Source organism: Ptiloglossa arizonensis, chromosome 2, assembly GCF_051014685.1.
Source record: "Ptiloglossa arizonensis isolate GNS036 chromosome 2, iyPtiAriz1_principal, whole genome shotgun sequence".
In the NCBI taxonomy this organism is placed as follows: domain Eukaryota; kingdom Metazoa; phylum Arthropoda; class Insecta; order Hymenoptera; family Colletidae; genus Ptiloglossa; species Ptiloglossa arizonensis.
This window is the reverse complement of record NC_135049.1, coordinates 9,691,296-9,715,849: the sequence shown is the minus strand read 5'-3', so window position 1 is coordinate 9,715,849 and position 24,554 is coordinate 9,691,296.

Sequence of the window (24,554 nt, the reverse complement as noted above, 5' to 3'; positions counted from 1 at the left end):
AGTATTATAGGCCTATTTTATTTGTGATCTATATTTTTAGGGACCATTTTCAAAAAATATATCTTCTAAAGATATATTAAAGAGAGAAAGTGTTATAGGCCTATTTTATTTTTGGTCTCTATTTTTGGGGATCATTTTCAATTTTCTAAAGGTACATTAAGGAAAGGAAGCATTATAGGCCTATTTTATGTTCGGTCTCTATTTTTGGAGATCATTCTCAATTTTCTGAAGATATATTAAAGAAAGGAAGTATTATAGGTCTATTTTATGTTTGGTCTGTATTTTTGAAGATCATTTTCAATTTTCTAAACGATACAAAAAGACAATATAATAGATTACACGAAAGGAACACCTTTTAATTTAAACATGAAAATACAATTGATCAAAGTCTGTACAAGAACCTTATTTCAAAATTGTTTGTGTACATCTACTGATGTTACATTAGTCATTATCTTTTTGATGAAAGAATTGAACACAAGTTAGTAGGAAATAAATTATTTCTTACACGAAAAAATATTATAAGAAGACTTGGGAAAAATTCTTTCTCAGAGAAGGACAACTAGATAACGAAGATGTGTAATTAATTTATTTTAAAAAATTTGAAACTGGTCCTCAAAATAAGGGACCAAAACCTAGTAAAGTACCTCGTTCAAAACTGAATCTGTCTTATAATTTTCGAATACACAATCTTCGACTTGCAAGATTTTATTCATACAAAACAATAACTTCTAAAAATTAACTTCGAAAACCATATGTTAAATATCGAGTTCTGTAAGACTCTACAACGATAAGATTTCTATTTTCGTATCGTTACACGAGGAAACAATTATCCCAACGAACCTTTCAATTGTACCTGTTTGTACTTTATTTTGGAAACAAATAATTGGATACAAAACAATAATTTCTAAAAATTAATTTCGAAAACCATACGTTAAATATCGAGCTCTGTAAGACTCTATAACGATAAGATTTCTATATTCGTATCGTTACACGAGGAAACAATTATCCCAACGAACCTTTCAATTGTACCTGTTTGTACTTTATTTTGGAAACAAATAATTGGATACAAAACAATAATTTCTAAAAATTAATTTCGAAAACCATATGTTAAATATCAAGCTCTGTAAGACTTTACAACGATAAGATTTCTATTTTCGTGTCGTTACACAGGGAAACAATTATCCCAACGAACCTTTCAATTGTACCTGTTTGTACTTTATTTTGGAAAAAATAAGTTTGTACTTGAACGCAAAATTCGAAACGATTCTTCCCAACGATCCATCGTTTATCCATACTCACATCTCGTAGGTACGATTCTTCTCTCGCGTACATTGCCCAAAAGCCGAAAACTCTTGAAAATTCGTGCAACGCTATAGTTATGCACCACATTGCACGTTCGTACGTGCTGCAACTGTAACAGGTTTCACTGGTGGGGATGGAAACGCTAATAGCGAATTCATGTCGAACGATATAATCTTCCGCGCGGTAGCTTCTTTAGCGTAGATCGAAGTTGGATGTCATTCCACAGGTTATAACTAATAATGGCGGTATCTCTCCTCCTTTCGCAAACGTAGTCCTGTTATAACGATAATGGGTATGGCATTAATGGTTTGCAGGGTTGTGCAATCGCGCATGTTATTTCCCGGTAGCCGCCACTTTATTGTCGCTATCGGATTAACCGTTTTAATTTAATCACCCGTGTGCTGATCGGCCGATAGCAAACACAGAAAAACAATTTCCCAGTGACCGCTATCTCGGGGACACTTGTCGCGTGGAGATCGGCTGATTGAAAATCGTATTTCAAAGGCTCGTTTCGATCTCGCCGCTGTCTAGTTCTTCCGGCCATCGTAAATACAGAAAATTGTAAACAATAATTGTATTTTTTTTCTTTTTTTTTACCAACTCTAGCGCGTAATATGGCATCGATCGTGGCGTTATCAGTTTCGCTGTACCTGCACGTGCACTTTCGAAGTCCACCTGTACGTATCAATGCACGTTTCGATAAGTGAGAACACTTTTTGAAGAGCAGAGAACATATAATGTGAGTCTGTAAGGAAATACGTTGCAAAAAGAGTGTAAGTGTACAGAATTCTTCGAAAATATCTTCTTGTCGTAAAGAAACTGTTATCTGTGCTTTTTATACGGGTACCATATATTTTTCTCTTCGTATAATTAAATTATGATGCGTAAAAGAATGTATAATACATAAGAGCATGTATAGTTTTAATTAACTGCCTCTAAAACAATTTAATTGATCCGCTAATTGATCGTGAACGTAAACGTAAAGAACGTATGTACGTTACCATTAGCACTCGCATTGAGGATAATTAATAATTATCTACCCGTTTAATGCTCGAACAAGACACGGTCATCATCCACAATTTGCACGACAGTTTCTTCACTAAAGTTTAGTTTTTTAACTAAATACTTGATTCCACATTGCGCACAACTTTAGTGAAAAACCACTATCATTGAATAACCTCGAACGACTATTATATTGCATTTTACGTTACATTAACGAAATCTATGATAAAGGATGCACTTTTACATGACTTTCGCATCGCGCACAAACTACCCGTTTAATGCTCGAACAAGACACGGCCATCAGTCACAATTTACACGACAATTTCTTCACTAAAGTTTAGTTTTTTAACTAAATACTTAATTCCACATTGTGCACAACTTTAGTGAAAAACCACTATTATTGAATAACTCCAAACGACTATTATATTGTACTTCACTTTACATTAACGAAATCTATGATAAAGGATGCACTTTTACATGACTTTCGCATCGTGCACAAACTACCCGTTTAATGCTCGAACAAGACACGGCCATCAGCCACAATTTGCACGACAGAATCAGCGGGCAGCGGAAAACTTTTAATCTAGTAATGTAATTGTAATTTCACAGGGACAAAATTACATAGAGTATTACGCGCAGCAATCAGCCATACACGATGCACAATAGAAGGATATGCGGGTCCGATCGCCAGAGGGAGGGGTGGGGTTTGGCGGGAGAGGGGGGAGGGGAGGGGCACGGGTCACAGTGCATTGTCATGCAAGCAATGCGACGTGTTATGTATTGTTATGTTATTGGCGCATAATTGATGTCGCATTAGCGTCGCGCCCATGTCCCTGTAATGAACCGACGCATATCGCCAGGAATCCTGCGTGTATGCACTTATATGCGTCTCATTCGTCACAAGGACGCGATATACCGCCGAACCGTTTGTTTCGCAGGATACCTCGCCAACGAAGGATCAGGTGGTACATTCCCCGCCTTCGTAACGTGAATCGAGTGCTTTGTCGTTCTTTGGATCCGCGTATCGAGTTACCAGCCATTACCGAAAGCTGTATACCGATCGATAAAAATCATTTTCGACACGATTCTTTACGGTCATTGAATTTTATTCGTTGCACGAAAACTCGTTACTCGCAACCTTTGTCGTACGACGAAAGATTCGAGCACTTATTTTAATTTTCTTTCGGTAAATAAATTGTTAATTGTGAAAAAGAAATTGTTACATATTTTCACGTTAAGTGTCGTTATTTAGTACAGGTCTGGTTTGTGCGATTAAATTACACTGAATTGTATATAATATTTATATATACACGGTAAGTAAATTGTTAATTGTAAAAGAGATTGTTACATATTTTCACGTTAAGTGTCGTTATTTAGTACAAGTCTGGTTTGTGCGATTAAATTACATTGAATTGTATATAGTATTTATCAGTGTTTAAATTATATTAAACACCTTATTACATTATATGACACCTGTAATGTAATAATTTGTGGTTACTTTTTAAAATTGTTCAAACTTTGGATAACACAAGTTGAAGTCTTTCTTAGATGCTGAAAAGAATAATTTGCTAAAAACGTCACGTGTTTACTATATCACATATCCTTTAAACCGAGATTAATCTTTCTTTCTTCTATTGATAGTTGAACGATTGAAACGCTAGATGGCGTTGCTAAAACGGTGTGGGTGTAACGTGATGCGCAGAATCATTATACCACTGAATATGTCGGAGCAATGGAAAACTTTCGAAATATCTAAGCTCATCGCGACCAAACTATGTATTAAAAAAGTTACTATGATAATAGTAATATCATATAATATTATATAATAGAGATATTATTGAAAATGCACGTATTAGTACATTTCGAAAACGAATATTGACACGCATAATTCACAACAAATATCATGATACGAAAAAGTATTCTGTCGAATGGTTTTACGACAGTTAAAATTTATAGTAGATTGTTAGTGCAGTGAACAAATTATTATTTATCGCTTACGTATTGCATTTTAAGACTAGATCTTCATACATGTAAACCATAGTATCTTGCATCTTTTATTTATAAATTACAGATTCAATCGGCTATAATATAAAAAATATATTACAACATGTTAAATAAAATGTACGGAACACAACGAAATGTACATTTTATAAATTCCGATGTAAAATGTGTTATTTGAACAAAATGTACAAAATATTGAATGCACAGAATGCAATTACATGTATTTAATAAATAATACTCGATCCATTCGATAAATTATTTAAATCTTTGAATATCCCGGACCACTTGACAAAATACTGTTCCTCCATCGCGGGCAATTATCGCGAACAATTCCCCTAAATCAGAATTAATTCTCAAGACGTATTTCCATTAAAAAGAAGAAACAAACGATATCGATACACATTATGAAGATAAGAACAACAAGAAATCTCCTATTTTGTGGTTACTTTTTAAAAAAGGTAAACCTAATATTTTGGATTCCTATTGGATTCAAAAAGTCATTTTGTTTTTTCTTTTTTTTGGTGAAAATGAAACACGATGTTTTCAGAACGTACAAACATTTTTATTAAATTACATATTCTTCAATTTTGTAGAACGAAATGACTTTCCGGGCAACCGTATAATTAACAAAAGGCAGCAATCACGTTGTCGTAACATTTTAAAATCCTCGCGCGATTACTGACCTCATATTCTAAATGACTCGCTCGGAAATTTCTCGAAAACTCATTGAAAAACGTACGAAATTTCGTACACCCCCGCAATCATTCACCCCGGCATAATTATGTTAATAATAATCACCTCGCGCCCGTTCAATTACGATTACAGAGAGAACGAAAATCGCCGCGGCGGCGTTCCGCGCGCGATTAATTAACACAGCGGACGGATTGACGAACCGGTATATAATTCATCGAAAATATTCGGTTGTTCGGAAAGTAATTTCGTTCCCCAAAATGGAGAACGAGTGTAATTCAATGAAACGTTTACACGCTCTGAAACACAATCGTGTTTCGTTTTCACCGGAAAGAAGAAAAAGAAACGAAAAAAAAACGACTTTCCGGAACAACCTAATATATTTCCCTGTCTTCGTCATCGATGTGCCAGTAACTTTCGCAAAAAAAGATGCGAACGATCAGCATCCGGCCCGGTTCTGACGGTGGCAAGCTGCAGCAGTTATTTACAATGGAGCACTCGTTAGCCGTGTCCTCCACCACTCCCTCCGCCCCCCACCACGCCCCCTCACACCCCTACCGCTCACCTCCGCATCACGCGCAACGCAAATCGGATTTTTCTCGTAAATTGATAAAATGATGGCTCGAATCCTGCTATACTGTCCGGCGTCGAACAGAGGCGCTGTCCTGCCAACAGTCACACCGACGAAATTCTCGTATCGTGTGCTCTCAGACATCCACGACACTTCCACAACTTCCGCGCGCTCGAGTGCTGTTTGTCACGGCCCCGCCCCCTCAGAGTCTACGGTACCGCGACTCCTTTCTTCCTTTCCACTTTTTTCTCTCTGTACGCGCGAACATACATTCTATTATGGAAAAAAAAGAAAGAAAGAAAAAAAGGAAAAAAAAGCAGGAGAAAGGCACCGCGGAGGAAGTGCGAAAATAACGACCAGCCAGAAGTACCACGTGGAAGGGTCCATGTGCACCGTTGGTCCAATTAAGCCACAAAATAAATGCGTACAATTCGTTCAATAGTGAACTCCTGTTCGACGCTTCGGGAAGGGCCGCTAATGAACCGTGCACGTACGTCTGCGAGTTCGTTCGCGGAGCTTTTTCGTAATACGCGCACGCCTACGCGCATCGAGTGAAACTCGAACGCGGAGACACGAAGCTTTCGAAGCTTTCGACGATCGAGCCGCGGAGGAGCTCGTGTTCGTACCAGTGGAAGGATATAAATGTCTAGCGCGGCTGGGGCAAACTTTCTTCGTCGATCGCGTTAGAATACCTGCGGTCGGTAACGTGGTCGGTGGTTGCTGTAACTTCGGGCACGAGCTGATATTAAATCTCGCGGAATTATTGTCGGATTGAACGCTGTTCCTTGGGTGTTCAATTTGACGCGATTGGTACAGTTTCTGAACCGGTACGGTTTCGAATCGCAGTATAACAAGCGTAATTGAGAATGTTTTTTGCGATGTTGATGGATCTTTCGGATGGTTTCGATGGTTTGCATGTTGTCACTCGTAAAGGGGTTCACCCTTTGGACCCGAGAAGAGATTCATACTTGATTCAGTGTACTGTTTTCGATTCGGAGAAATTTCACGGTTTGGAATTCAAATTGGAATTTAAATATTGTGTTCTTGTAAAGTGTAAACGCTAAAAATGTTCCATTCTAGATGAATTTTACGTCTTAAAGGACTTTCTCGAGGCGTTGGTTTCCGGTAGCAAAGAAGCCTCGAGTGCAAAGAGTTAATGGAACCTCTGTTATTTGAATACAATATTTTTCAAGCAAAGTGTGATCTTGTAGAGAATCACCTTTTTTAAATTAAGTGCAAATATGTATTCTTTCTTTTGATCAACGATATCGTTAGAATTTCCTGAAATGTACAACGATTAGTGTTAAAAAGCAGTAGTATGATCTACTTTCCGAATATTTCATTGTAATCGAACTTATACTACTGTGCGATTTATTTACTTTAAGTTATTGATACTTACAGGAACAAAAAATTATACATATTTCTAGATACATTATTTACATTAATATTGCCACTAAATTTCAACTGTTTTCTAGCTATCGATATTGTTAAAGGTTCAATCCTTGGAAATTGAACAAATAAACACAATCTCGCATTCGACGAGATTAGAAACATGAACGTTAAAAGAGTCCAGAATCACAATTTAAATTCTGTTGCACAAGTCGAGATTCAGATTTGAAGTTCACGAAACGCAAAGTACAAAGTCTAGATTGAAGTTAAAGTAGAGTAAATGTGAAGAGTTGAAAAGTGTAAATGCGTGCAGCTCGAAAGTTCGACGAATTCCTATCTGAAATACTAATTTTACGCTGAAAAGAAGTTCCTGACTATTTATACCGAGGTTATCTTGAAAGACTGTAAATATAGATGGGGGTGTGAGGACGTCAGTGAAGATTTTTTGGCTACTTTCCTGAATTCTACGCAAACTTTGCGCAAGATTTTTACATTAACTAGACAGATATGCAAAGTGAGAACACTGCATGCATATTTTACTTGGAAAATTGATCACCAATCCCTTTAATCGTCTCTAAGTTACTGACTCAAATGTTCTTGAGAAGTCATGCACGTTCAATTATTATTAAGAGATAGAAAGAATTCTACGCAATATTTTTACATTAACTAGGCAGATATGCAAAATGAGAACACTGCATGCATATTTTACTTGGAAAATTGATCACCAATCCCTTTAATCGTCTCTAAGTTACTGACTCAAATGTTCTTGAGAAGTCATTCACGTTCAATTATTATTAAGAGATAGAAAGAATTCTACGCAATATTTTTACATTAACTAGGCAGATATGCAAAGTGAGAACACTGCATGCATATTTTACATAGAAAATTGATCACCAATCCCCTTAATCGTCTCTAAGTCACTGACTCAAATGTTCTTGAGAAGTCATGCACGCTCAATTATTATTAAGAGATAGAAAGAAACTTTGAGCGTTAATTCGAATTTCGAATGTTTCTTGACTATAAAAGCGTAATCTAAGATCGCATACTGAAAAGATGCATAGAAATTCTAACTCTGAAAAGTAGCGAAAAAGTCACGTCGTTACCATAAACCCAGTCGCTATCTTTAGAAGACACATTAGCACGCGAACTTTCTTGCTTAAAATTATAATATGTTCCCAGTTCCAAAAACTATGGGTCTCTTGTCCCCCTCGTTTACCGCGACGTTTTACAACTCTTTCAATAAGAATTAATACTTTCTTTAATCAACTACTATAAACCTGAGACGTATCGATCCATTTTGATAAAACCTTATCTCGTTTCTATCGTTAAATAGACCGATTCGAAACTCGATATCCGTTAGTCAACCTCGTTGATATCTAAAAAAAAAAAGTAATTTTCTCGTACACTTTTCTTTCAACGATTAAACTTACTAATAACTTTTTATTCAATTCAGTTACTCTTGCACTGTTGAACGATCTCGAGCTATTGTGAGGATCACCAAGCACTCCGATAAGACCGACACATAACACAAACACCAGGATCACCGATGATCAAAAACCATGTATATAAGCCACCATCCGCCAAATAAAGATTCATTCATTGTGCCACATTACTCGAGTCTAAATCGAATAATATTCGGTAAACTCTCCACGGAGACTTTCGTTAAAATTGTACCTCTTTACAGAGACGTTCGCTAAACGGTAACTTTCAGTGATCACCTCCCATTTCTACGGAGTAGGAAATAAATCGAATCACTATTATCTTAATATTCGCTTAAACGAATCGTTTCACAAGAGCGCGTGTGAAACGACTTTAAGACTATAATATTTTTGTTTCGTGATCCGATACGGTCCCGTGACACTATTACCTTTAACGAATTTCCTAATAAATCGGTACACGAGATCCACGCCGGGTTCCGTTCGAAATACTAACACGCCGTAAGTTCGAGAGTTAGAAACCAAGCGTATTTGATTAACACTTCTAAAGGTCGCGAGGTTGTTCCGTGTCCGCTGTAAATGGCCCGGTAATGAATCAATAATAATTCCAACACACTGCGAAATGAGTCTCGATGGAGTCGAAGGGTAATAGAAGTCAGCTTAGAAGTCTGTACTACAGTCGACAAATCAGGTAATTTAACGCTGGCGAAAATGCAGGTTGGACCATCGGGAGGGAGTTAGGGGTTTACAGGTCTCGGGGGCGAGTTTATCGCCGAGTTAAGTAATACGAATGTGTCTGTTCCTGCGACTGCTGGTGGGTGCCTAACCCACAGTTACCTATAGAGAACCGCTTTACCGTGGCTGCAATCCACACACCCATTCATTTGAATAAATATTCATTTCCCTGCTGCACTTTTCGCCACTTCTTGACGTATTACTCCGACAGTTTGCGAACGGTTAAAGGAAAGATCTTGTAACGACCGAAATTTGCACAGTTATTATGCGAACGCACGTACATTACCAGGGTCGATAAGAAAATACTACGAATTTTCTTCACTTCTCGAAGCTCGCTTCGACACGTATCGCAGGAAGAAGGAGAGATCGGTCCTGGAAGGAATTGCGTGACGCGTTGGACCGGAAGTTTCGGTTAGGCTTCGTGAGGCCAACGACTATGCAACAATTACTCGACACTGTCCACGTTGCACTTACTCGTGGTACCTTGTTCGCCTTAACACTGCACCGATCTTTATTTTACCGTACAACAGACGTTATCGGTAACGAGAGACGATAGATGGGGAGACCTGTTATTACTCGAGTTTGATGGTGAGATTTTTTTAAACTTTCACGACCCGAACGTTACATCTGAATTCACAGGTGATATCGTTCGAGATTTCTAGGTTTAGGTTACGTTTTCTGGAAAAGACGATACATTACTAGCATAGTTGGTACGATATATCATCTTTTAACGATGCTACTTATAATGCTGACGAAACTTTTAAGTGTCTTTGCTAAAAAGAAAAGAAGAACCACGGGTTACACGTTACGACGTTATTCACAAGTTGGGACAAGTCCTCGGTCGGTTAGGCTTCGTGAGGCCAACGACTATGCAACAATTACTCGACACTGTCCACGTTGCACTTACTCGTGGTACCTTGTTCGCCTTAACACTGCACCGATCTTTATTTTACCGTACAACAGTCGTTATCGGTAACGAGAGACGATAGATGGGGAGACCTGTTATTACTCGAGTTTGATGGTGAGATTTTTTTAAACTTTCACGACCCGAACGTTACATCTGAATTCACAGGTGATATCGTTCGAGATTTCTAGGTTTAGGTTACGTTTTCTGGAAAAGACGATACATTACTAGCATAGTTGGTACGATATATCATCTTTTAACGATGCTACTTATAATGCTGACGAAACTTTTAAGTGTCTTTGCTAAAAAGAAAAGAAGAACCACGGGTTACACGTTACGACGTTATTCACAAGTTGGGACAAGTCCTCGGTCGGTTAGGCTTCGTGAGGCCAACGACTATGCAACAATTACTCGACACTGTCCACGTTGCACTTACTCGTGGTACCTTGTTCGCCTTAACACTGCACCGATCTTTATTTTACCGTACAACAGTCGTTATCGGTAACGAGAGACGATAGATGGGGAGACCTGTTATTACTCGAGTTTGAACGTGAGATTTTTTTAAACTTTCACGACCCGAACGTCACATCTGAATGCACAGGTGATATCGTTCGAGATTTCTAGGTTTAGGTTACGTTTTCTGGGAAAGACGATACATTGCTAGCATAGTTGGTACGATATATCATCTTCTAACGACGCTACTTATAATGCTGACGAAACTTTTAAGTGTCTTTGCTAAAAAAAAAAGAAGAGCCACGGGTTACACGTTACGACATTATTCACAAGTTGGGACAAGTCCTCGGTCGGTTAGGCTTCGTGAGGCCTACGACTATGCAACAATTACTCGACACTGTCCACGTTGCACTTACTCGTGGTACCTTGTTCGCCTTAACACTGCACCGATCTTTATTTTACCGTACAACAGTCGTTATCGGTAACGAGAGACGATAGATGGGGAGACCTGTTATTACTCGAGTTTGAAGGTGAGATTTTTTTAAACTTTCACGACCCGAACGTTACATCTGAATTCACAGGTGATATCGTTCGAGACTTCTAGGTGTAGGTTACGTTTTCTGGAAAAGACGATACATTGCTAGCATAGTTGGTACGATATATCATCTTTTAACGACGCTACTTATAATGCTGACGAAACTTTTAAGTGTCTTTGCTAAAAAAAAAGAAGAGCCACGGGTTACACGTTACGACATTATTTACAAGTTGGTACACGTCCGCAGTATCAGTCGCGCCTCTAATAGATCCAGTGAAAGAGGATCCTTCGAAGATGATCCACGCTCGGCTCAGCCTTTAACATCCCGTAATCAAGAAACAGTTGTTCGAGTTTGTGAAAAGTTCAAGCTGATCGTTGTTTAATCATTCGAGAGCTTGCTTGAGAGGTAAACATCTCCTTCGGTTCGTGCTAAGCATTTCAATCGGGAGATCTTGGCATGACGCCCTTTCGATACAGGAATTTCATACTGATTGTGAGACAACAATCGCTATCCTGCACCGTCTCCTCTGTTTTCCAGATCTTTGAAACCTATAAATTTCTCCCGCTTCCCGGAATCAAAACGAAACTAAAAAGAAGCAGATTCGATGACAAGTGAAATGATTTCAGCGAACGCGACAGGGGTAACTTAATCTTACTGGAAGACTTCCAGTGGTACTTTCAGATTTGGTAGAAACATTGAAACAAATTTATATTATTCACGTATGACGATATTAGCGTTTAAGTTATTTTAAACAGAAATGGTATTTTCAGACCTGGTAGAAACATTGAAACAAATTTATATTGTCTACGTATGACAATATTAGCGTTTAAGTTATTTTAAACAGAAATCTGCAATAGAGTATACAAGAGGAAGATAATCTTTCCATATTGGTATTTTAGAGTATTTATCATTAACAACGATCTTTCGTTTAAGAATGTTGTACTCAAATTTACACCGTAATTCACGTTGCCCTGAAATAACAAGAAAGAAAAAATGATTACCCTTTATATAAATATATTTATTGTATATACGATTTATGTTTCGTACTTAAAAATTCTTAATCTTTATATTAATTTTAATATATTTTATATTAATATTAATACTTTCCATACTTATATTTCAATACAATATTTTCAATACTTTATATTAATACATTTATCGTACATACGATTTATATTTCGTACTTGAAAATTCTTAGTATATTTTCAATACTTTATATTAATACATTTATCGTGCATATGATTTATATTTCGTACTTAAAGATTCATAGTATTTTTTTAATACCCCGTGATATATTCGCTTTCGTCCGTTTGTATGCGAATGAAGACATCACTACTTAACTATTTTTCTTCGTATTGTTCACGGTTTTCAACGGGGACCGATTCCAATTCCATGGGATCCCCCGTCCTCTGTCGTCTTTACAACGGCTCTAAAATACGCGCAGTTAACGATTCCGTAAGGGTCTTAAGGGAAACTTTCTGTTCTCGACGCGGCGTTGTTAAACTCTTTACGACGCTCATTCGTCGCTACAATGGCGCTGCTGGGTACTATATAGGCCGTTCGAATGAACGAACAGTCTCAAGGTCTCAAGAAGGACCATTTATCTACAGCTGTCGTCCGTTACTCAAGAGAATTCCGCGAACTTTGCGCAGATACGTGATTATGCTAACGATTCTCACAGATTCGAACGTATCCGCAACCCAGACCCTAAATAAAGGGCGAGAGAATCGTTCATTTTCTGACGTAACGATCAAAGAGAAACGACCATTTAATACTCGAGAGTATCGTAAATAATCATATTTCAATTGTAACTAAGAAATAAATGGAAATATCCGACGTAATTGATTCAGATAACGAAACAATCAAATTCTCTGCGTCATATTTGAGGTTAGATTTTCAGCTGCACCTTGTCTCTTACTCAAAAACGTATTCTGGTTATTTTAGTTTTATGTATAGTCATCTGTGCACGTACTTCCATATATACATAATAAATACGTTTAAAAATAATAATAATATCAATGTCGTGGAAAACAGTATTTTTTCTCTATATTTACTTTTAATTTTGTTATTAATGGAATTCGGAAAATAATCTGATAATATTGTAGAGAGAAACAAAGATAAATATTGTAAAGAACTGCGTCTCAGACATTTTAATCAGTCTTTATAAAACCTGTGATTAAACAAAAATCACTCGAGACTGCCATCGTCATCTTTACTCAGAGAACCATATTTTTCTTAACCTGGAATCGATATTTTTTCACCCTGCGATACAATGTCTCGTAAAAGACGTTATCTACGTTTATATAAATTTTTGTATATTTTAAAAGACTCTTCATACCTGAACGTTTGAAATATATTTTCTTCAACATTCGTAGAATATTTTCGCTCAATTTCGTTCGAACGTCTATTTGCAAATAATGATTTTTTCCCCCTGTTTCCATTTATTCGTCTTTCTTTTAGAAACAATCAATAACAAAGCACCTAAAATGTACGCATCTTAAAAATTATGTGACAGACGTTTCGGAAATGAACAAACATCGAAACTTAAATTATGTCGCAGCCAGTGTCTCGCAGTTTGACATTTTCCTAATGTAAATCGTCCCATCTCTATACTGCGAAATGTTTAAGCAACGACCGATCGTCCCGGTTGAAATATTTTTTCATATCGAACAACAGGGTACCCGTAGGACGTTTTATCTTGCAAAAACTGATTCGAATACATTAAAACTGAAAACATCCCGCGAAACAATGGCTCGCATGATTGCTAGGATGCAGTTAAGGATAATAGCTCGAATGAATCGGACGAGCCTTAACTCCGGTGCAAGGGGTTTGAAACAAATTTGGAGCTGCAAATGCACGAGAGAAAGTTCGTCCGTGAATATAGGCACAGGGGCAAGAGTAGAATACGTGGTAGGAGAGACGAAGAGATTACCGGGGATCATTAATAACGCCGAGCACCATTATATCCGCTAACTTTTATCTGCTTGGGCGAACTCTAATGAATATAATGACGTACTCTTTCCTAACCCGATCAACTCATTTATACGGATACCCAAGATGTACTCGCACCGCCAATATTTCAGTAACGTCTTGTTTTAAAAAGAATAGGAGCGATAATGACCTTCGATCTATAAAATGAAAGATCAAAAAAGAAAAATACATGTTAGGTTGTTCGGGGAGTCGTTTCTTTTTTTTGGTGAAAATGAAACATGATTTTTTTAGAATGTATTAACATTTTATTAAATTGTATATACTCCATTTTGGAAAACGAAATGACTTGCCGGACAACCCAATATATATATGAGAGCAATCTCATGTATATTGAGAATAATATATATCAATAAGACATCATTTAATTACTTTGTTTTGTTAGAGAAAATGCAGAAAAGGTTTACTTAATTATTTCATACCAAATTTAATTCTCTTTAAGATTTTTATCGAAAACGTTTAACAATTTTTTTACAAATAATTTTAATGATATGATATTTTTTAGGAATATATACGAGGAACATTAAAGAGTTACAAAAGGTAGCTATCATTATTCATGGACCGATTTTTCTCTAAATTAAATTGAGGATACATTCAAGAAAATTTGTTTACATTTAATAGTTGAAACAGAATCAGGGGATTTTGAAGCGTATCTTTCCGTAAACAAAATTTGTTCGAAAATTTTCCTTTGATATATATTGCTCAATATATATTGAGAGCAATTTTTTTAGGTGTTTTTAAATCGAAATTTCCACACGTTCAAGCTGTAAGAAATAAGTAAATAAAACAAGTTTCACCGATACAAATAGAAGTTAGATTTGAAAACAGCTCCAGGTACACCACAATTCTTTTGCACACTTTATCTTCTTGCATCTCTTTCTCGTAGTGAATGAATGTTTGCCTTAAACGCACGTCACAATAAATCTTGTGCAATAAAACACGATAAATAAAAAAAGTTAAAGGGACAATCGAGTGTGACGATTAATTGTGAAAAGTGTAGGCATTTTATCCAATATTGTGGCGTAATTTGAATCGATACTACATTATCTCTATATTAATTACTGTGGTAGAATTGACACAAGTGAAAGTTTGTAGATTTGAAAATTCAAATTCAATTAACGAGCTTCGGAAATATATATTAGTATTTTCCGACCTACGTGTAACAAAGGAACAATTTCGGACAAATTTTGTTTACGGAAAGATACGCTTCAAAATCCCCTAATTCTGTTTCAACTATTAAAAGTAAACAAATTTTCTTGAATATATCCTCAATTTAATTTAGTGAGTTACCTTTTGTAACTCTTTAATGTTCCTCGTATATATTCGTAAAAAATATTATATTATCAAAATTATTTGTAAAAGAATTGTTAAACGTTCTCGAGAAAAATCTTAAAGAGAATTAAATTTGGTATGAAATAATTAAATAAACCTTTCCTCCATTTTCTCTAACAAAACAAAATAATTAAATCTTATTCATTGCATACTTAAACTTTTTTATCGTCGAAAAGTATTGTCATCTATTGCTCTGTATCAATTAGTAACAATTTTTAGTTGTACATTACCAAAGGGGACTCGAAGTAGAGTTGAAAACTTCTCGTTGATAATTATCAGCAAATGAAGTAGATTGCAACTTCACGACCAGAGGGACTGTTAATTTCTACCCAGAAGCAAAAATTCAAGTTTCCATTGTACAATATTATTCGTGTTTCTTGTACTTGTTATCGAGATATGGGCAAGATTATCCTGTAACAAAGAACAAATCTGTGCATTGTTTACTTATAACGCGCGGATCGACGACCGTCACTTGCGCGCTAGAACCATTTAGAACAAGCTATTGCGTTTATTCGGTGCTCATCATTATCACTATATGATAAAACCGATAATCGAACCGAACGTGCACCGATAGGTTCTTCTAATTGCAACGGATATTAACGGATATCGATCGCGTGCCGAAATGATTGCCATGTCTGTACGTCCCAATTAGTGAAATTGATGAAAAATCTGGATTAAACGTACGTGAATGCAAGAATCCGCGAATTCCAATTTACGGTGTGACACGGAATTTTAACGTCATTAAAATTTTTCGCGGCTCTAGCTCCGATAATAATCGCATTCTAGGCTTAACTCGTTATCGTGTTACACCGATATTCTACTTGTTATTACTTTTTCCACGGAACACTTTTAATTCGTCGCGATTGTACGCGGCAAGGTTGGATAGAAAAAGAAGAGAAAATAATATTCACACTACGCACGTGTAAATAAACGAACAGAATTGTTACTGTAACCGAATACTGCGTAGAATATCGATATTGAAATTAAATAGAAACGATGACACATTTGTTTCTGGTATAAGCAATAATTTACATCACCGATGGGTAAAATTACAAAAGTAAAGGACGATTTATTTTAATTCGAAAGTAAATTGGAACGCCAAAGTGTAAATAGATGCATTTCGTGCACGATCTTGCCAATGCAGCTGCACGAAAACTTTACGTGGAGAAGTATGCAGGCCATATATGTTTTTTATATCGTTACAAACAATATGAATAAAGTGTATTGTTTTATAAAGTGCATTACCACTTTGCAACTTGAATTACCTGCTCCTTTCCAATATTCTTATTTGAAGTACATAGTGTCGATTCATTCAGATATTAATATCGTATATTTATGTGTCTTCTTGTTACTATAATTAATAAGGTTTGCACTTCAACGACATTAAAGTTCAGTTGTCTTGTGATCTGTCCGACATGGAATTAATACTGTATCGAAAAATGAATGTATTTTTTCACAAATCAACAATAAAGTGTAAAAACTCAGCACAACCATGTGTCTTCTTGTTACTATAATTAATAATAATATTTTCGCTTCAACGACATTAAAGTTCAGTTGTCTTGTGATCTGTTCGACATGGAATTAACGCTGTATCGAAAAATGAATGTATTTTTTCACAAATCAACAATAAGGTGTAAAAACTCAGCACAACCATTAATGTACCCAGGCAAATTAAGATCGTACGTAATCCAAATGATGGAACCGGAACTTTCTATGAGGGTGGAGAGGGGTAATGAATGAATAGAGGTTAAGGATGGATCAATGGGGACAAAGGGATAGCACGATTGCTCGTGGAAGAAGGGACAGGGGACTAATTAAAATCCCACAACGACGCCTTCGGGTCAGCAATTTGGTTCTCGTGGTGCATGAAACTTTGGAAGCTATACCCTGGTTTACGTATAGATCTCTCTCAGCTTCATATATGCTAAGGGATCAAAACTTCGACTGTGCAAACACCGTGAAATGACTACGATTTGGAGTTGTCGATACTGATAGCTTAATCGTAATTCAAACAATCCAACTGTTATATAAATTTGCAAATAACTTCGAAAGCGTGTTGGAAAGGATCTGGTTCTTCTAGTACGTCGTTCAAGGTACCGATTTATCGATTACGATCGCACTTCGTGGCTATATTACTTAACTACTAAAATAAAGTATAACGTATTGCAAAACTATTTTTTGTAAAGAAGAAACAAATTCTTCTTTTCTCTGTTAAGTATAATTAACAACACATACAAAAATAATGTATACATTCGGGGTGTTAAAAAAAGAGGATCCAGAATTTTCAAAGCAGATATGTAATACTTACTTACCAAATGAAGGGAAATGGTTCAAATAAACATGAGTTGAGAAATCAATATTCTCAGAACTGTAATAATTTTATTTACATACCGACGCGATCAGTGAACACTTACAGAGAGTTATCGCATAGTTTTAAGACCACGATAGCTATGACATCGTATTATTCTAATCAAGAAATGAAAGAGATGCATTTCGTGCATGACCTTGCCAATGGAAACACTGCAGCTGCACGAAAACTTTACGTGGAAAAGTATCCGAACCGGAAAATACCATCTTGTACATTGTTTAAGAAACTTCTCCCGATACCAACTTCTGATAAGGAGGTCCGTCCTTTAAGGGTGGTTGAAAGAAATACAGAAGCGAGTGTGAAAAGAATTTCAGCAACATTAGGAACGAGTCATCCTCTTGTGTGAAGAATTCTTCACGATCGGTTGTTGTGCCATGTTCAACGAGTGCCAGACCTTTACTTTATCAGACTATCCAGTAAAAGCAGAGTTTTTGCAGTGACATCTCGTAAAGAGTGCACTAAGTGTATAGTTTACTTCGTATATTTTATTCACTGACACAGCTTCGTTCACAAGAAACAAAATTTTCATAACAACGAACGGGCAGAAGAGAAATTTTGCACAATTTAAAAAGATTGTTATGCACGCGAAAAAATAATTAAAACGTTTCGTTTATTCTATTCTCAAATATAGAAGGTTCGACAAATAAATATTGGGTTGTTCGGAAAGTAATTTCGTTTTCCAAAATTGAGAATATATAATTTAATAAAATGTTTGTACACTCTAAAAAAATCGTGTTTCATTTTCACCAAAAAAAAAACGAAATTACTTTCCGAACAACCTAATAGTATCAATTTAACCAATAGAGAATATTATCTTTGATTCCTCGAGATATCCTTATTACTGAAATCTGTCAGGATGTTCAAATTATAATTCGTCATTTTAAACATATTTTATTTACATAGCACATGTTCACATATTTTATTTTTTATTTTAAAGTGAAACAGTATTCCTCTATAGCAATTTTTCGCAGTGTAACCATTTGCTGGTGGGCGAATTCACGACCCAATAGCATTGGGTTCAGGATTTTCGGGCAGACCGTGGTATGTTGTGTGTTTCACGTGAGGGCTTAGTTCCTTGGGAAGAATCCTAATCTTTAAAGATCCTAATTAAAGGAAACCAGCCCGTTAATACCAAAATCCGTTCCGGTCGTGCTTGTACACGGTCTTGAAAAAGAGGTTAAAAAATATGTGGATCGATATCGGTCAGAACGAAACAAATTCTAAATAAATCATAAGAATTTAACAATAGTCTTACTGTGAGCACAAATTTCAACGTTTTCGATTACTTCTCGGCTGAGTCCTTTTCAACAAATTTACGTTCGCTTATATCGCGTAAATTCTTAGTCTTATCGTACCAGAATTAATTAATTAAATTCACTTGCTTGTAAGAATCTAATAATTTCCAATATTTCTCCATTACTTCTACCAATTCCATTTCTAAACTAAACCATTACTTGGTTTTAAAAATCAGATAATTTCCAATATTTCTCCATTACTTCTACCAATTCCATTTCTAAACAAAACCCTTACTTGGTTTTAAAAATCAGATAATTTCCAATATTTCTCCATTACTTCTACCAACTCCAATTTCATCTGTTTCATTATCTCAGACTTTAACTGTACAAATTTTCAGAAAACGTTTACCTAAACTTTCAAACCATTTTCATAAATGATTCTTAAAACATAAACGACCTCGGTACACAATTTACGTTAGAGACCGAATAGTGTTCGAGTTAATTACACCCAGTATGGTTAAAGTTTAGAACGTCTATGAACCAGTAACAAACAAAGTTTCTTTAAAATTAACACACGACCGACGATCGTTTTCTCTTTGTTTTTTTTTTTCAGTTAAATTCAATGTCTTTGAACCTCAGGAAGACCAACATCATCAAGAGCGAACGAAGTATTTTCAGCTTCTTCGCGAGCTAGGCATACATACATATATATATATATATATATATATATATATATATATATATATATATATATATATATATATATCTTAGATTCTTTCGAACAAAGAGTGTAACGTTATCAAAATAAGCTTATTTACGCCAGCAGAGGCGAAGAAGTTCCGCTCCGTTCGATTTCCACGCGAAAGAGTTCCTACGTGACCAAACACGCTCAAGAATTATCACCGCGCCGAGAGGAGGGTACGTGGAGTCGGTAGAGATCGAAAAACAGAGGCAGGCTGATGAAATACGACGTAGCCGGCTGATACGCCGCGAAAAAGCACGGATACGTCGAAAAATTCGTTTTACCGCGTGGCAACGACCAATCAGCAAGTTAACCATGATGGTACGGCCACGGGAACAGTGGAAGCCATTCGTCTTGTCGTCGCCACAGGCATTATCATATTTCCCAGCCAGCGTCAGGGCCGGTGAAGTCACCCTGAACCGCGCTGCTCCTCCATTCGGTCCTCCCCTTGGCTCCTTTACGCACGAGTAGTGTCGTCTAAGTGGATAAATCTCCTCTGAACCAATTTCGTAAAGTTTCATTTGCATCGAAGGTAGATCGGCGGAATTTGATTTCGTGGCGGCTCCGTAAACAACTCTTAGGTCCCTGCAACTCCTTAGATAGTTCGCCGCCCGGTAAACTCGTTACCAGAGTTACCAGAGTGGATTTCGGGCGAAGATTATAGACGCGCATGGACACACACACATATATACGCGTGCACGTGCACGCGTCGGTACATACAGACGCGTGTATATACGAATCGCAGTTTATATCGACTTTTCGGTGGGATCGAAAATCGAATTACGTAGCTATTTATGCGCCAAAGATTGATCTCTGCGCGGATTACGCGGAGAATTGGAAACACGTTCCGCCGCGCTCGAATAAATTATCGCGATCTAAGGTTGGAAACAAGATGGCGCGATAACAGGGTGACGTTCGCTGGGGGAGTGGAGGGGACTAGTGAACGGTGATAGCGCGACGTGGAACGAAATTTGGTATCACGAAAGATGGAAACCTACTTAGCAATGGGATCCGGGCGACCGAGAATATAGATCGGGTTTAAAATGGGATACTGTTGCAGCTTGTCCTACACTTGGGAGCCAGATAAGCGCAAAAGAAGGAGGAGTCGAAAGAATGGACGAGGAGAGAAACTCATTGGTGGTCTCACAATTCTGCTCACGGAGGGACCTTAGGAAAACGAAACTGAATCCCTCTATTTACGCTCGCAACTTTTATCACCACGGATAGCCGCACCACCACCACCACCACCACCACCACCAGTTCTGCCTTTCTCGCAAGGCTACCACGGTGTAATAATCATAATTCGCCGGCTATTGTTTCACAGATAATTAAGTTCTTGCCCCTGTGTACGAAGCGTGCCGACGGCCAGTGTTCCTACATGCCGTGCTTGCGTCTTTGCCAATTCGAGGAAAAACCATTTGCCGTCCTTATTCGGATAGAACGGAACTCGAGCTGCAAGTAGGAAGGCATTAGGAACTCCTTGCAAACACGACCCTAGTTTCGGAAATTATAGCGCCACGGCAAATATTTAATCGCGTATCGATCCTGTCCCGTTTCGTTATTAAAAAACATTTGCACGAATTGTTCACCGTGTATGTTTTCGTCTTTGAGAATCGCCGCGGGCGAGTTCGCGTTCAGCTGATTTTCTACTGAAAGTTCGCTAGAAAAGTTTCGGGGAACAGAAGCAAATTATTTTTTGAAACGAAGTTTTAAGGTTGGCTTCGTTACCACAGGACTCGTAACGTCGAATGAATTTACATAGAAAATTGTATTGTTTCTAGTATCGAGAAGGAAAAACCATACGGCAAATTATTTAATAATATTGACGAGGAAATGAAAGAGTACTTTTTTATAGATAATTTGCTACTTTGTGTTGGAATAAGAAGTATCGAAAAAGAAAAATCACAAGGTAAATTATTTAATAACATTAACGAGGAAGTGAAAGGTTACTTTTATATAGATAATTTGTTATTTTGTGTTGGAATAAGAAGTATCGAAAAAGAAAAATCACAAGGTAAATTATTTAATAACGTTGACGAGGAAATGAAAGGTTACTTTTTTATAGATAATTTGCTACTTTGTGTTGGAATAAGAAGTATCGAAAAAGAAAATCCATACAGTAAATTATTTAATAACATTGACGAGGAAATGAAAGGGTACTCTTTTATAGTTAATTTGTTAATTTGTATTGGAATAAGAAGTATCGAAAAAGAAAATCCATACAATAAATTATTTAATAACCATTGACGAGTAAATGGAAGGGTTCTATTTTATAATTAATTTGTTACTTTGTGTTGGAATACTGTGTTAAAAACTAGTGTCACTGGTTTCTTTATTTTCTAAAATTTGATCACAGCTTTCGAACGAAGCTGTCCGAAACGTATATTTACGTAATATTTTCATTTTAGTTTCCTTCATGGAACACACTGGAACAGTTTGATAACTTAATTTTAGAATACCTTGTACGTAAAGGACGTGAGCGAGGGGCAGCGAGAGCGAGTGAAATACAATTAACGCGATACGATGAGTCGCAGAAAGTAACGGGGATAACTTTGTTACAATTTCTCAGGCAACACTCATGACAACTCCTCAGGCTGCACTGTACTACCAAAGTCACTTGATTAAATTTTTACAGGTTTGTTAAGCTTGGGTTAATTCGTTCAACTCGGCTCGAAAACGGCGCTCTGTATCGTGAGAACTGGTTTATTGCGTAGAAATAATATTTATCTAACGTACCTCTGTATCGTGATAACTGGTTTATTAAATATTTATCATAAAAAAAATTATCAAATATTTGGCATACAAAGATATTTATACAATGATATTGGATTTATCTAATAGATATTGGGTTGTTCGAAAAGTCATTTCGTTTTTTTTTATGAAAACGAAACACGATTTTCTCAGAGTGTATAAACATTTTATTAAATTATATATTCTCTATTTTGGAAAACGAAATAACTTTCCGAACAACCTAATAATTCAAATCTGATAAAACTTCAGTTCGAAAGGGATCTCAAATATCGTTTCAAGATGAAAATACAATTGCTCTCAAGTGCATTGTTTTTTTCTATTCTATCTTCGCGTTAATCTTGAAAAGTGTCACATTACAAATCTTGACGCCAAACAAATTGCAAAAAGAATTCTTAAGTACACTTCGGTTATCCACCTTTCGATTTATCCCACGGATATCATATACAACCAAAGAACAAAAAAATATAGAATCCACATTAATAAGACACTTTAACTCAATTGCAACATCCTCTATACTTGCAATAATCCTCTAACTTGGAAAATCAATAATATATAATTTAACAAAATGTTTACACGCTCTAAAAAAAATCTTGTTTTATTCTCACCCAAAAAAAAAACAAAATGACTTTCCAAACAACCTAATAAATAACGAATAATAACAACATTCGTTAGAAGAACTCCTGTTACATCGATATATAATAGATATTACTCGATTCAGATCCGTCGTAATCGTCCTCTTATCCCCAACAACGAGAAGAAACACGCAACAGTGACAAATCTTCGATACGCAAACGATAACGTCGGCCAGTGTCAAGGTTGCCAAAAGTTGAAACGGTTTCGAGACAATCGAGGCAACGAGGACTTTCGTGACTCGCGAAATATCCAAAACTTCCAAAGACTTTCGAGAGTTTCGAGCCTACTTTAAAGCGACTCAAAACTCTAGATTCTCGACTCGCTTGAAAATGTTCGAGCAAGTGTATCGAATACACACCGGTAGCTGCAATAGCGGTAACAGGGAGCTCGTAGTCACATAAGCGAGCAGCTTGCGCTCACGGAGGCTAACTATCCGCCACGCGTACACTCCTCTGTCACGCCCTCCAACCCCTACTTCGGTTAAATTACGCCAGATATCTGCATACAAAACGGCCCGGGAAAATTAAAAACACAAACAGCGCGCGGACCACGGCGGGCCACCTCTCGTTCTCTCTCTCTCTCTCTTCTTCTGTTCCCGGCCCCTCTATTCGTTCCGATTGCACGCCAGCCGCTGTTTCCCCCGAAGCGGTAGCGACGCTATCACATTATAGCGCCAGGCCACCAATCTTGTAAATTGCCTTCTGCTGAGAGTAGAAATCATAAGTTTTTCGGTAATCAAATGATTCATCGCGACCGACTCCACCGAACGGGATTGCACCAACGTTTGAAACAGTTCCAGGAAAGAACGATTCGTTGTCCTCGCGCCTCTCACGACTAGGCGTTTCTGCTAAAGATCGTAAACCAAACCGTCTCTCTCTCTCTCTCTCTCTCTCTCTCGAATACGAACTTTAGAACTCGACTGGTATTTTCGAAAATCGAAGATGAGAAACTTTGGGGGAACGTCTAACGTAGGGTAGGGAAAGGACATTTTTTACGTAGGAAAGTTTCGATAATTTAAACATCAGTTTCGTTCGATGATCAAAATTTAACGATTGTGGGAATACATGGAGTGAGTCAAGAAGAATTTTAGTCTGAAATATCTAGTTATCTATTAATTTGATAAAAACATGTTTGGTACAAGTATTCACCTTTTTAATTTTTTAAGTTTTATATTACCCGAGATGTCAAGTGAAGAGATATTGAGTCTTTTGAAGGACGAATTAGTATGTCATGGTAAATTTAAAGAAAAGGGTGTTAGAAAAAGAAGGGAGGAAATAGATAATGTATATTGAACAGGACCATTCCAAAATTATTTACTAGATGTTACATGGTATAAAATACTAGGCAGAAATTATCTACACGATGTAAACACTTTTTCTAATTCGTATTGATATCTAGAGTTTCCTCTCGGCCTGCATTTTTCAATTTAATTTTGAAATATTTTTACTTAACATGTACATTTAATTTTCTCATTTCTTTAAACAAT